Genomic DNA, 15,022 nt, shown 5'->3' on the forward strand with positions numbered 1-15,022 from the left:
GTGTGTGTGTGTGTGTGTGTGTGTGTGTGTGTGTGTGTGTGTGTGTGCAGAAACTCTTCACGAGCTTGGCTTAGAATACACTACAGGGTGCAAGTATTCTCATCTCTCTCGCGCTAAAGGACTTGGAATTGTTATGTTTAGCAACCTCTGTATTGACAAAAAAGATACGGTATTACAGACATGCGCAGCCGTTTGGGAGTGGTCAAAGACTGCATGCAACGGATGTGCAATGCGTAGCTGTGTTTTCGCGCTCACAAGCGTCCCTTTGGAGCTTCAAAAAAACGGATGCAATCACGTGAGCGGTCTGCACGCAGTGTAGGATGCCATCCCTATATCCCATACACTAACATGCCGTAAGCGCGCTCATGGGCGCGCGTGCTGAATCTTTTAAGAGCCCTGGCACTTTCACCCGCCAAGTATGCATCACGCGGGGGCCGTTTTCGCGTATATATAAGCGGCACCGATTTACGACCGCAATATACAGGTGCCCCCGGCGTCACGGTATCGCCAGCGAAATAAGGGGAGGCGACGAAGGGGCCATCAGCGGCGGCGAGCCGCCTTTGTGTCTGCCACCGTTTCCTTTGTACCTTTTCGGCGGTGCCCCGAGTCGGCGAGAGGCTCGGGATCCGGGGCCCATCAGCAGCGTGGAGGCGTGCGCGACGCCATTCGGTCCGAGCGACACCAGAGCCGCCGCTGACTCACGCGGCGATTATCAACGTGTGTGTGTGTCTGCGCGCGCGTGCCCGGCTGTGGCCGCTAATAGCTGTCTCCCGGGGCCCGCGGTTAGCGTGTCAGCTTTACGCGTCCCGTCAAGATGTGATACTCCCGCAGGAGCGCTGTGGCCGCCGCTCTGCCGGTCGCACCCAGCGAGGCTCCAGCGGGACGCCTCGCGGCTCCCCCTCCCGCGTCCCGAAAGCCGGGCCATAAGCGTTTCAAGTGGCGCTAACGAACCCCTGGCTTTGCGGCTACGAGCCCGGCTCAGCGGGGGTTTGGACTCCCGATCCCTCGCACCCCGTGCATAGCGTACGCGCGCAACCGGCCGGCTATACGCAGCGCGGTGTAGCAGTGGGGAACATCGGCCATGGTCGAAAGCGGGGGCTAAAGGGCCGACTAACGCGGTTAGGGGCCGCCGTAGCTGGGCGAGGTCGCGGCCACGGGCTTGCGCACTTCGCCGCAGCGTTCACTCGACGGCGTCTCGCTGGCCAAGTGCGCGGGCACGGCGAATTGAACTCCTTGGAGCCCCGCGGAAACCCGTTTAGCCCACTTTACTCTCTCGTCGAGGGCTGTTCGGATTTTTTTGGTTTACGGTGTTCGTATTTGCTTCGATTGCATGTCGTCCCTCTGGTTTAGGAGAATGCCACGAGCAAGACGCTATTACGCTGCCAGTCAAATCACGGTGCGGCTTCGCATACAACTAATACGCAAGCCATTTTTTTCCGCTCCAGCAGGTTTATTGGCTTTCCCATATTCAGTCTTTGGTGCACTTGTCGTTCGTTACTTCTTCCGCTTTGGCGTTGCCGCGGGTGCAGAACCCGTCAAGCATGTTAGAGCGCGTATACGTATACGTGCTCGCTGGTGGTACGTATTCGGTCCTGTCTTTTTATATATATGCTGAGATTTTAAAAGCTAGGTACATCCGACATCACAGAAAACGCCTGTTCTATATTTTTCTCACTTAAATGCAGAAAAATTCGAAGAGTGGCCTCTTTAGGGCCGGTTAACTCGAAATACCAAATGCACCACTACGGCAACAATATTGAAGAAAAAAACAGCAGAGAAAAAAATCGCCACGCTTTATACGCTTATCTGTAGCACAAGAACAATAAAAATCAGGACCGCTTCCTTCAATCCTGCGGACGTATACGTATACGTCGTTCCCTCGCAACGTCCGGCTACCTTGCGACGTCGTTTTACATCTCTCGTGTAGAATATATTCTCTGATAGAACGATACAGCGCATCCACGCCGTGCTCGAAGAAGCGAGTCACTGTTCCACACATATTTATAGAGAAGTCCTCAAGCCTGTCCGTCGCATGGCCTGACGTCATCACGTCAGAGCGCGCCGGACTAACTATACTTCACTTGCTTTACTTAATCTCTGCCCGCGTTAGACATACAAGAATACTGAGCGTAAGGTACAAGAAGCCTCTCAATGCTGTTCTTTCTTTCTTTCTTTCTTTCTTTCTTTCTTTCTTTCTTTCTTTCTTTCTTTCTTTCTTTCTTTCTTTCTTTCTTTCTTTCTTTCTTTCTTTCTTTCTTTCTTTCTTTCTTTCTTTCTTTCTTCTTTCTTTCTTTCTTTCTTTCTTTCTTTCTTTCTTTTTTTGTCTTACATATAAAGGGCTAAAAGTGAGATTGTGTCTGCAAGACATAAAAGTTATGATGCTCCATTATGCTTCCATTAAGGCTAATTTTTTCATTGAATAAACTTCGTAAACACTGGTACCTACACTTGCAGCCAAACTTTTAAAAGGTGTGGTTGTATACTTCTGCACAAAGCAATAATAATTTTGAAAGCCAGAAATATAAAAAAAATGGCTGTGGCTTAGGTAAGGTTAAGCCCAGGATGCGAAGCATACTAGCCTTTATTTTAGTTGTTGAACCACTGTTTAGCCTGGTGAACTGCTGTTGCTTGGCTATATTTGGTTCGGCTAGACGAAGAAACAACTCATGCATTACTGCTTCGCCTTCAAGAGTGGAACGCGACAGCGTTCCCGTCGACCCGCCAAGGGGTGTAAGACAATGGGCTACAGGGCAGCGACTACGCGCCCCGCGTTGGACGCGGTGAGCGTCGAGCAAAGCAGCGTTCGGCGCGGCAACGAAATGTGCGCCTGAGCAAGAGACGCACGCCTTAGAAACAGCTCGTTTCTAAGGCAACACCGCATTCACTAGAGGCGCTTTTGTACCGCTTTGAAGCATCGTACTCGTGGCTCAGTGGTAGCGTCTCCGTCCCACACTCCGGAGACCCTGGTTCGATTCCCACCCAGCCCGTCTTGCAAGAGTTGAGCCAAAGCCACTTCTCCTCTGTCGTGACGTCACGGTGTCACGTGGTTTCATGGCGACACCGCCGCGCCTGAGGAGCTGGGTTGAGCTCTCGTAATATGCTTCGCATAAAAATGACCTCAAACACGACGCACCCCGCGTCGCAAGCTACGCGATGTAAATGCCATATACATCGCGAAAATATTTATTTCGCAGCTTAGGCATGCCACCCAGCCGACATCAACTATAGTACAGTGCATGTACGTTAGGATATAGGATGTGGGGTATCAGGGTGAGGTACCTAGGTGGTATACAAAGCTGAAGCAGGAGTTGTGCTTGTCTCCTGTTGCCCTGGTGGTGATGGAACTTTCTGGAACTGGAACTGTAAGTTTCACCATCCAGAGATTTTTCTCTCTGTTAACATCGATGCGTTCTCTCCTTCTTTTCTCGGTCTCGCCCAACCCCATGTAGTCGATCCTTCACTGTTATTGTTGTCAACGCACCCCGTCGTTGTTCGTCAAAAATGGCGCAGTCTCGTAATAAGTGTTTAGTGGTTTGTGACATTGCGCATTGCTTGCAGGCAGAATCTTCAAGGGGAAGGGAAAACAAGAGGTGAAAGGCAGAGAGGTTAACTAGACTAAACACCCGGTTGGCTATCTGCGCAGTGGGATTGGCTAAGCGGCAGAAAAGATGCGAGAACAAGAATTTCCCCAAAGAAGAAGGCTCTGAGAGATGGTGCCATTTTGGAGGTGGTGCGTGATCGGTTGTCGCGCTAATGAAGGAGGCTGCGTGCTGAAGTGTTTGCCGCCTCCTCAGCGGCTTTCTGGTTGTTAATTGAAAATTCGTTTTCCCTCTAGCATGTGCTGGAGAAAATATTTCTCTACATCGTAATCTTTTTTTTTTTTTTTTGCGGTCATTAGACCGTGCCATCCGTGTTCTGCTGTAAAGCTTCTCAAGCAGCTTGGTGCGCTCGTTTGCTGCCTGGGATGCCGCCACGTGCGCAAACCAATTCGACCGCGAAAATCTTTTCGTGGTGCTTGTATTTCTTGGAAACGGCTCGTAGCTGACGGCGCGACTCATCATCATATCGTGGTTCTGACACATAAAACCCCAACTTTTAATTTAATTTAATCGGCCTCCTCGCAAGGTTATAATAAAGAACCCCGTACATGATACAGGAAGTGTTAAGCACGTCTGTAAGCTTAATCATCTCCACAATTTTGCTTACAGACTCTTCAAATTTTGTGAAGAATTTACTTCCACGATTTTGTCATTCGGCAGATCGACGTCATTACCTTGCCATTATCATTCTGGGGTAGACCTTGCCGTCATCACCAACAAGGTCTACCCCAGAATTCTGATAGTTCGTTTTCTTTGTATCTTTTCATATGGTTGGTCATTACGAATAAAGTTTATCCCTTCTGTCTTTTCTTTTCACTTTTCTTTTGCGCTTTTATTATGACGACAAATGCCGACTTCACTACACACTAAACAAAAATAACGCGAAACGGGAGTAAACCGCTCGTCCTGTATCGCATTCCCGTTTCTGGGTTTTTTTTACTACGTACCAGTCGAGGTAAAAATTTACTACCATGCTGACCAAGGTTTTTGTATGTAGAAACGAGAGTAATTTTTTAATCTGTGGGAAGGTTTTTAGGGACGATAGTGGGACTATATTTTTACTGCCATCACGAAGTTCTAGAGGCTATTCCTGAGAGTTATTTTTCAAGCCCATTCGCGAGTTTTTGGTTCTGATGTGGGAGTATTTTTTTACCTCATTCATCCAGTTTTCTAGGCTATTCCTGGGAGTTATTTTTAGGCCTATTCTCGAGTTTGTTGGTACTGATGTCGGGGTATTTTCTTACCTCGTTATCAAGGTTTCGTAGCTCTACCTGAGAGTAATTTTTCAAGCCCGTTCTGGAGTTTCTTGGGCCTGATGTGGAAATATTTCGAAGACAATTGAAAGATTACAAAGATGATTTCATGGATCCCAAGCATGAGGGATTGTTTATTAGTTCTGACATGTTTCTCATAAAAAAAGTCAGGCATGAGTTAATCATCACAAAACTATAGCCTTATAAGATACTGTGATAAGCATAATAAATATTTGTACTAACACACAGACTGGGGGCTGGTAACTGCCCATTAGATCTCTCATAGCAAAATAAAATACATCGCAACACATTCAATGTGCAATCCCACTAAAGTACAGTGAAAACAAGCAACATACAATATAAAATCTAACTGATAAATATACAGTCAGTACTAGAGACGTTCACATAAAACTCGCTGAATATGCAGGTCATTCCTTCAAACAGGCAGTTGTCCAGAACATGGGTGTGCAGTGCATTCAATGGATTAGTATGAACATAACTATGCAACATAAAAATATTGCACTTAAGGCCAAATGGCATCTGCTGCTAATGGCCATTACTGCGCTAGACAAAATGAAACAACCACGTGGTAAATACAGCAAGCATTCGTACTATCATATTAGTGCCGGCCACTGCCCACCATATCTCTCACTGCAAAAGGAAAACTATCAACGCATTCACGATGTAGTGAAACTAAAGCACAGTGAAAACAAAATGACACACAATACAAAATCTAACTCACAAATACAGAGGCAGTACTAGAGATGTTGACATTAGACACACTGAATATGCAGATCATTCCTTCAAACAGGCAGTTGTCCAGAACATGGGTCTGCAGTGCATTCAATGGATGATTATGGACAAAACTATGCAACATAAAAATATTGCACATAAGGCCACATGACATCTGCTGCTAACGGCCACTAGTGCCTCAGACGAAATGAAACAACCATGTGGTAAATACAGCAAGCATTCGTACTACAGTAAAAGCTCGTTAATTCGAACCGCAAGGGGAAGCCGCTTGAGTTTGAGTTAACGAAAGTTCGAACTAACGAAAGTGAAGGAGAGCAACAGTACACTGCGATTTGGAAGCAGTAGACCATGTCAGAAAGTGATGGCGTTTGCTGCGGGCACACGCCATCTTCAAGTCGAAGCTCTGGGTCCGACTGTGCCACACCACCGATGTCCACCGAAACGAACGTAAGCCGAGGCTTAACACCATCACAATGAATCGTGACGGCCGATACCTCCTAAGCTGAAAACAGAGGTGCACAACCGATGAAGACTGCCGAGACAAAAAAAAGAATGCTGAACACGTGAAGGTGGCGAAGGCCCTGATTCGTTGGTTCTTGATTGCAAGCTGTAGGGGTTGGAGGACGGGACGTCGGGATGAAAACCCACAAACTTGGGAGGATTTTATTTACATATTCTATACAGGGAGGTGAGCGTCAATTAACAGTCGTACTGTCATTACGGGCCGGCAGCAACTCGGACGCTGCGGCCCGCGGCAAGAAGTTCGAGAGAGGTGAATCAGGGGATCAGGGCATGTCCCAGAATCCTCAGGTCTCTCTGGAAGGCTTCTTATAAACCCTTCGAGCACTGCAAGTCACGTCATGTTTGACCAATGGGAGAGTCCACTCCGATGACGCCACTTTCAGCCAATGGTAGGCGCCCGTGTCGTGGTGTCACACCTGGCGGCTTGCTGCGGTCTTGCCTCGCAGACTGGCAATGCACTTCGAACGAGGAGAAGGGGAGGGCTGCACCTGCTTCATTGTCGGATGCCCACCTGCTAATCCCGGCGGCGCACGAACTTGTTGGCACGTAAACTTGTTGCCTTAAACTTGTTTGCTCGGCCGCTTCTCTGGAATGCGCTTCCTGCTTCTGCATTCCTCAATTAGCTGTGCTGCCATCCGATGTGGTCTGGGGAACTCGAAGTAGCCTCAGGAAACGGCGCCATATCTAACAGCTCGTCCTCGCCCCGGTAGTTCTGAATGGCCGGTGAACTCAATTCGCTGGCCATGAGGAACGCTGAAAGAAGCTGCAGGGTACTGGGGTCGAGCCACGTGGGGTCGAGCCACGAGAACATACGTCAAACAAACCAAATAACACAGCGCTGCCCCACGTGTAAGCGCAGGCTCTTCACCCCTGACTCGCCAGGCTATTACTGAGTCAAAATGAACCCTGATCTTTTAGTTCCCCAATTTCGACAAAACAGTTGTAACCACCCTTCCAAACAGCTATCCATTTCTCCTCGATTGCCGACAAGACCAGAGTACTATTGTTGTTGCAAAACAAAAGGGTCGTTGACGATGCAAACAACAAATGAAAACAGCCGAACATAACTTAAGTGGCCTAACCACACGAACAGCATGTTTCCAATCTATCGCAGTGGCGTACTTATCACACGTAATGGTGCCACTGAACAATCTGGTCAACCTCACAAGTACGTAATCACAAGCGCACTAGCCTTGTGGTCACTAAACAGAACGCGTACTTGCATTGTAGGCAAACTTTTCATTCACGCTTACTCACGTTTCTTTCCTGAAAGTCCTACAGGACACGTGACATAAACGAACAATTAAACTTGCGGGACTTACACACTCCGCAGAACCCTTAAAATAATGCGTCTTAATAACTCGTTCCACGCATACTTATCAGAGAAGTCAGAATACGGCTGCCCTAACACACACGAGCAACCCAGTCATAAAGTCTGCTTCCTTCCGTCCACACAGGACACGCGCTAATGGAACTAAGAACGCTTCTCCGTGCAAATCATGCACTCACTGAAAATCTACGCGCTTAACCTTAGAAAATTCAACACTTAAAAAGAAAGAAGGTTAAATAAAATACACGCGCGTTACGATAGGCCTCTCAACAATAACCTTGACCCTCAGGTTACTCACACACACAAAAAAAAAACCTATCTACTTATTAATGAGCATCTCGCGAGACTACATGTTTACTTAAAACGCATCTTTCAAATCTCGAGCTTTTCAAACGAAAACACAAAGCTCAAACCTTACACCTTGAAAGAAATCCTAGTCTCAAATCGCGAAAACTTTCCGATGCTCAAAAATAAAACAAAATAACATTTCACTTCTGCGGAAGCTCTCTTGGCTTCCCGTTCCCGATTGCTTACGACTGACTCATAGTCTGAGCCGTCCTCGCGGTCGTCGCGGCTTGAAAGCTACTCTGGCTGCCGAGAGACAACAAAAGGGCTGACTAACTATCAGCTCCCCCAAGACGTTACGGTCTCCTGCCAATTTGCGTCCTCGCGCCCCGCTTTCAACACAAACTCGATTGACCGCGTCGCTACTCCCCACCTGGTCTCGTCCTGCCACCTTGCGTTTCTTCGAACTGCACGCTGAGCTATGAAAAGAACTACGGAACGACGAGGAGCTTAACTGCCCCGTGCCCTTTGTCCGCGTCCGCGCAGAACATTCTTCGCGGTCCCCCTTTGACCTGTGGCTCGACCATTTTGGATGCGTCAACATCGTCCTAGACGACCGCACCTTCTTCCTCGCGCCCTGCCCTTTTGGGTTTCTCGCCATCTTTGGCGGCGCTACATTAATTACCGCGTTCCTATCTTTAGGGCGCTTCTTCCTGTGGCGCTTTCTCTTCGCACTCGCTTTCATGTCGCCTTCTCGTGCCTCGTGCTGGCCGGTACACATTTCGTCGGCCCGGCTCGGTCTCTTACCCGCACAGTCTGAGTGATTCTCACTTAAATCAACACTCGCTCTGCCTCGACTGGCGGACAGCTCAACCGACTCTGGCACAATGCAGCAGGCTTTACTCGAGTAAGACAACTCGCACTCTTGCGAACTGCCCTCTACTACATTGCCCAGCTCACGCTGTGCATCGGCACACAGCCCGTCGGTATCGATCGCTGTCTCACGCGCACAGTCCGAATGATTAATCAGTGAATCATCCCTCTCTAGGCTACCTAGACTGGCGGAGAGCCGCACCGATCCCTGAACAATGCAGTTGTTCTCTCGTGAGCTACGGAGCTCGCCACCCCGAGAACTATTCTCAACTGCATCGTCCAGCTCGCACTTCATTTCTGCACGCACATCTGGCTCTACATGGGTGCTCGCTTCTGTCTGGTCAGCAGTACCCTTTTCCTCGCTAGCAACCTTGCTAACCTTACCAGCGACGCACACACGCGGTAACTGTGCCAATTTGTTCGCAGCTGGCCTAGCTGTCTCCACAGTCATCTGTTGGCACAGCACCTCGTCGCTCTCACTACGGCCTTTAACGGCCTCTGTTGCCACTAAGGCATCGTTAGCAGCTAGCCTTTTCCCTTCACTTATAAATCTGCAGCTAATCTCACAGGCACTACTCTTTTCGTCGGCTTCTGGCGAAAATCTGCTAAATGCTTCCTCATTCTTTCGCTCTGTACTACCTACAGAATTCTCAGACAGCCGTTGTCTCTGTGCCAATAACTGATCACAATGCTGTATCTCTTTGATCAGTGCTGCCTTCTCTCTCTCATACTTTTCCTCTCGCTCAAGCTTACGTTGATTCTCACGTTCGCGTGCCTTCTCACGTTCGTGACGCTGACACCTAAGAGTAAGTTCTTGAAGCTCCTGCTTCCGTTCATTCTCGCGTTCTTCACGCTTAAGCTCACTCCTAAGTTCACGACGCGCTCGCAAACGTACACGACGCTCCCGCTCCCGTGGCTCCTGTATCACCTCCCAAGCAAGCTCAATGCTTTTGTCATCATTGCCACTATCGTTAATCGCTTTTATGATAGTTGGCGTTTTCATCCGTTCGTCCGCCTCAACTCCCAAATCGTCGCACACCAACAACAAGTCTAACCTCGTCAACCCTCTAAGATCCATGGCAGCTGCCCCGACAGGTGGTTAAAACTGTTTTCCTTAATTAATTTGTGCAAATACACAATGCAACAAATTCCCGATTCCCAGAACTATCAAAATTGAACACACAACCTTTGAGTCTGGCGAATCATAAGGAAAAAAAACCACGCGCTCACTTACGGTTGCAGCACCCTGCCATCCGGTTCATTTGTCCGCTGTTCCCGGTTCCTTCCGGACTCCCTGGGTCGAAGGCTCGCTCCTTCTTCGATACTCCCAGTCTCTACGGACCTCTTTCGACGAAGGCTCTCTCTTCTTCGCTCTTCCCGGTTCCTTATGATCTCTCACGACGAAGGTTGATCCGTAGCGCTGCCACCAGCTGATGCATTCGGAGGCGATCCTACCGCTGCCAACCAGATGTAGGGGTTGAGGTACGGGACTTCGGGATGAAAACCCAAAAACTTGGAAGGTATTTATTTACATATTATACAGGGAGGTGAGCGACAAGTATCAGACGTACTGTCATTACGGGCCGGCAGCAACTCGGACGCTGCGGCCCGCGGCAAGAAGTTCGAGAGAGGTGAATCAGGGAATCAGGGCATGTCCCAGAATCCTCAGGTCTCTCTGGAAGGCTTCTTATAAACCCTTCGAGCACTGCAAGTCACGTCATGTTTGACCAATGGGAGAGTCCACTCCGATGACGCCACTTTCAGCCAATGGTAGGCGCCCGTGTCGTGGTGTCACACCTGGCGGCTTGCTGCGGTCTTGCCTCGCAGACTGGCAATGCACTTCGAACGAGGAGAAGGGGAGGGCTGCACCTGCTTCATTGTCGGATGCCCACCTGCTAATCCCGGCGGCGCACGAACTTGTTGGCACGTAAACTTGTTGCCTTAAACTTGTTTGCTCGGCCGCTTCTCTGGAATGCGCTTCCTGCTTCTGCATTCCTCAATTAGCTGTGCTGCCATCCGATGTGGTCTGGGGAACTCGAAGTAGCCTCAGGAAACGGCGCCATATCTAACAAAGCGCAGCTGCGACGTACTTGATTCGCTGTGTTTTGGCGTTTGCCGTGCCATCTCCGCACAACATTAGCAGCTGTACAAGATTTCTAAAGCCTCCGGGATTCGCAACGGGCAAGAAGTCTCTGAGGTTACGTAGAACGGAGAGGCGGCAGCCGCCGCTGGCTTCTGGCTGACCCCGTGCAGGTTAGATTTTTTTACGATTTTGCCTTTTCTCGCCGTTCTCTCCGTTTCGGAGGCAATATAGCCTTGTGTGTAGGCAGTAGGCGTGTTTTTCTGGCCGTGTGCCAGGCGAGCGTAGTTCGAATTATCCGTGAGGGAACCTTCTCGTGTTCGAATTAACGGACTTTTTTATACATAGACTTCTATGGAGCTTGGCCGAACCAAGTCGCACAGTTTGAATTATCCATAAATTCGAATTATTGAAGTTCGAATTAACGAGCTTTCACTGTATCACATTAGTGCCGGCAACTGCCCACCACATCTGTCACGGCAAAATAAAAACTATCACAACACATTCAAGATGTAGTGAAGCTAAGTCAGTAGTAGAGATGTTCACATTAGACCCACTGAATATGCAGACAATTTCTTCAAACAGGCAGTTGTCCACAACATGCGCGTGCAGTGCATTCAATGGATCATGAACAATACTATGCAACATAAAAACATTGCACTTAAGGGCAGCTAGCATCTGCTACTAATGACCATTAGTGCCCCAGCGAAATGAAACAATCGTGATAAATACAGCAAGCATTCATACTATCACATTAGTGTTGGCAACTGTCCACCATATCTTTCCTTGCAAAAGAAAAACTATCACAACACATTCAAGATGTAGTGAAACTAAAGTACAGTGAAAATAAACAAGTGACACAATATACAAAACTCTTCAGTATTGCAACAAGCAAATGAGAGGGCACTAGAGATTACCATTAGACCCATCGATAGCATACTGACCTTCAAACAGCTAGTTGCCCAAGACATGGGTGCACAGTGCAATGAATGGACAGTTAGGAAGAAAACTGCAACAACCATGAGCAACATGTTCTATGAACTTTCAAACTTTCTAAAAAATGACCTCACTCAGATAAGGAAAATGGTGATTGCTAATACACACGACAAAACATATATGTGAAAACAGCCATTAACTGATACTAAAGCCCCTCCATACACGTTTCCGCCGACCAGGTTAAGTACCGCCAACCTACCCTCTTCCTCCACGCTCCTCTGCCACTCACCCCCTTAGTTTCCGGTGTCAAGCGGAATTTCCGTAGCTGCAGCTTCCTGTTCCGAGTGGAAGTAACGCTATGTTTTTCTTAACGTTGTTTACTTTCGCGTCGATGGAGAGGCTTTAATTGCACCAGCTGCAGTTTAAACTGTGAATGCGATTCCATCCAAGCACCACCGCCTATTGCAATCAGCGATCTGATCGTGTTCGCTGTTTCGCATCAACCTGCGACGGGTTGTGCCACGAGAGACAACGTACAGTGGAATGTAGTGCCTGGGCGCTTGGAGACCACTGCCGTTTTTCGTGCATTTAGAAAACAGCGACCACGAATTACTACTTCAGCGGAATACAACAGCTTGTCGCCTTTGCATTCTTCTCACGGTGACTCCCACAGCTCTGCTAAGCACGCGTGGGCGTCTCACCATCGGCAGTCAAAGCGGAAATTCCCGCAGCACAACTTCAGGAAGCGGTAACGCCGGAACCGGAAACTTTTAAACTGGAAATGCTGGAACTGGATTTGGTGTGAGGGGAAAAGGCGGCGCACAACAACGGTTGTCGCTACCTAAGAAAGCGGCAGTGGCACGTGGATGGAGGGGCTCTAACTGATACCACTCCCCCTTGTGCTCAAAGAAAACATATGCAGCCCGTTTTCCACACAAGAGGAACACGTTGCACAACTGTATTGCAGTACTTATGGGTACAAGCCAGATTTCAATTTCGTTGCCTAAAAATTGTAGTGCTTCTTAGATAGACTAAAAGGGAATTGAGCGTGTTGCCCTTGTCCGTTTCTAGGCATGCAGTTGTGATGGATGCCATATGCTTGTGTGACAAATTGAACATGGTGCTATAGGTACGACTACAAGGATGTATATTTGTAGCTGCCCTCAAACTCCTTCATGTTGCCAGTCAGCATCTATGGTGCATCTTTGTATTGCTCATCTAACACTGTTTACACACAGAAGGCATGTCTGAATACCAAACCGCCTTATTCTCCACAGTTACTTTAAAGTGAATGCGTTATGACAAAGTGTAATGTGAGAAGTCCATGATAAAGAAAAAAAAATAGCTAATTCAACTCCCTCCTGAATTACCAATTTCTGGGCCATTAAGTTTTGCATAATACACTTGATTAACACAGAGCCACGTTGGCCTAACCCTAGTGGCACAGGATATCCTTCAAGTTATCAGTTGGTACAGAATCATTGAGCATGCTGCTGGTGCTTTTGCCCCCGCTGAGAATACCTGTGGAATACTAACACACATTTTGTTGCTGAAGGTCCATTACAGAAATACTAAAGTGAAACAGTAAATCATTTTAGACTGATAAAACAATCTTTCAGAACTGTATTCATGAACATTGTGGCAATAAGAGGATTATTAGAAGAGAAAATGAAGATTTAACTTTCATTTTTCAAGTTTTATGCAGTGCCCGCACATCCGTGTGGAGTCATACCCCTTTGCGACACGGCGTGTACAATTGTACACGCGATTTTCACGAGCTTTTTTGCGAGCTTCTATCGTCGTCATCAACACTTGGGCCATTGGAGCCGCATTCGAATTTACCGCTCTACCGGACGGTGCTGCCATCTCGTGATTGCCGCGCCAAATGCATTACCAAAACAAGAAAACAAGATGGACGCCTCGACGTTCTACGGCGCGTCAAGTAGGTGCTCTTGGCTTTATCTTTTCTGCCTATTTAAAACGTTGATTAAGCTGGAACTAAAGCTGTGGACCTGATAACTAAGTGCTATAGATAAGAATAATACGGAATTATTTTTTATTGTACTACTGGTTAGGAAACGGTGGTCATGTTTACGATGGCGTGTCTATTTGTACACAACGTGTCACAAATGCACCGTTTAGGCGGCCGCCGGTTCATCCTGCTGTAACTGCGGCGAATGTCGCTTTTCTGCTTTACTGAGCCTTTTTTTCCTTTTATAGGCATCCAGACTCATGCGAGAACAAGACGCAAGACTCCGAACTCGTCAGTAGACCAGCTTTTTGACGCCATCATGAATGGAGATGTGTCAGACGCCGATCTTTCTGACGATGAAGTCGCCGATGTACAGGCAGCTCAAGCGGTAAGTGGCAAATAGCGAAATTTCTTGTTAGCAGTTGCATCATTTTGCCTTTACGTTTGCAGGTAACTGCATCGAATGAGGAGCATGACCCTAAAATGCATCCTGCAGACGACGAGGGTGATCTCAGTGACAGTGATGAGATGCCTGCGAAAAAAGTGAAGCATGTCAAGTGGCTCTCCAAACCTTTCGATCCAGTGGACACGCGCTGCACCTACCACCCGCTTGGCGGATCAACGCCAGAAGAACCGCTAAAGTATTTCATGAAGTATTTCACCGATGAAGTGTTCGAGGACTTCACGAAGTACACAAATATTTATGCCTTGCAGAACACAGGAAACGAACTTTCGTGCTCCGTGCAAGAGATGAAAGTGTTTTTTGGAATTCTCATTTACATGGGTGTCCTGAAATTCCCACGTGTCCGCATGTATTGGCAAAGCGGTACCCGAATTTCTGCAATTGCAGATGCAATGGCGGTAAACAGATTTTTTAAATTGCGAAGCGCATTGCACATAACTGACCAGAATGAGCCAAGGGATGCATCCAGTGTGGACAAGTTCTGGAAGGTGAGGCCGCTCCTCGATGTCATTAGGTCCCGGTGCCTTCAGCTTGAAGAGCTTGAACATAACTGCATTGATGAGCAGATGGTGGCATTTACAGGAAGGGTCCCAGCAAAACAGGTGGTGAAAAGTAAGCCAAACCCTGTTGGTGTGAAGATCTTTGTGCGATGCAGCACCGATGGTCTGGCGCATGATTTTGAACTCTATCAGGGCAAAGGCACAGGAGTAGACCGGGAGTTCTCCTACCTTGGTCTAGGGGGCTGTGTGGTAATGAGACTTGTGGAGTCATTCCCACAGCACCGCAACCTGAAATTGTTCTTTGACAATTACTTCACGTCCGTGCTGCTTCTGAGGGAGCTAAAAGGTATTGGAATCCTTGCCACGGGTACGATCAGGTGCAACAGGCTGCTGGGTTGTAAGCTGAAGGGCGAAAAAGAAACGCGAAAGGAGGAGCGTGGGAGCACCGATGTCAAG

General features: G+C 48.0%; 1 protein-coding gene across 1 annotated transcript in view; it reads right to left on the reverse strand.

Annotated features, from left to right (window-relative positions):
• The window catches only part of LOC139054316 (uncharacterized), a 123,052-nt gene that overhangs the window by 95,370 nt on the left and 12,660 nt on the right, over nt 1-15,022 (reverse strand). The window lies entirely within an intron of this gene.

This window comes from Dermacentor albipictus, chromosome 1, assembly GCF_038994185.2.
Source record: "Dermacentor albipictus isolate Rhodes 1998 colony chromosome 1, USDA_Dalb.pri_finalv2, whole genome shotgun sequence".
Taxonomy (NCBI): domain Eukaryota; kingdom Metazoa; phylum Arthropoda; class Arachnida; order Ixodida; family Ixodidae; genus Dermacentor; species Dermacentor albipictus.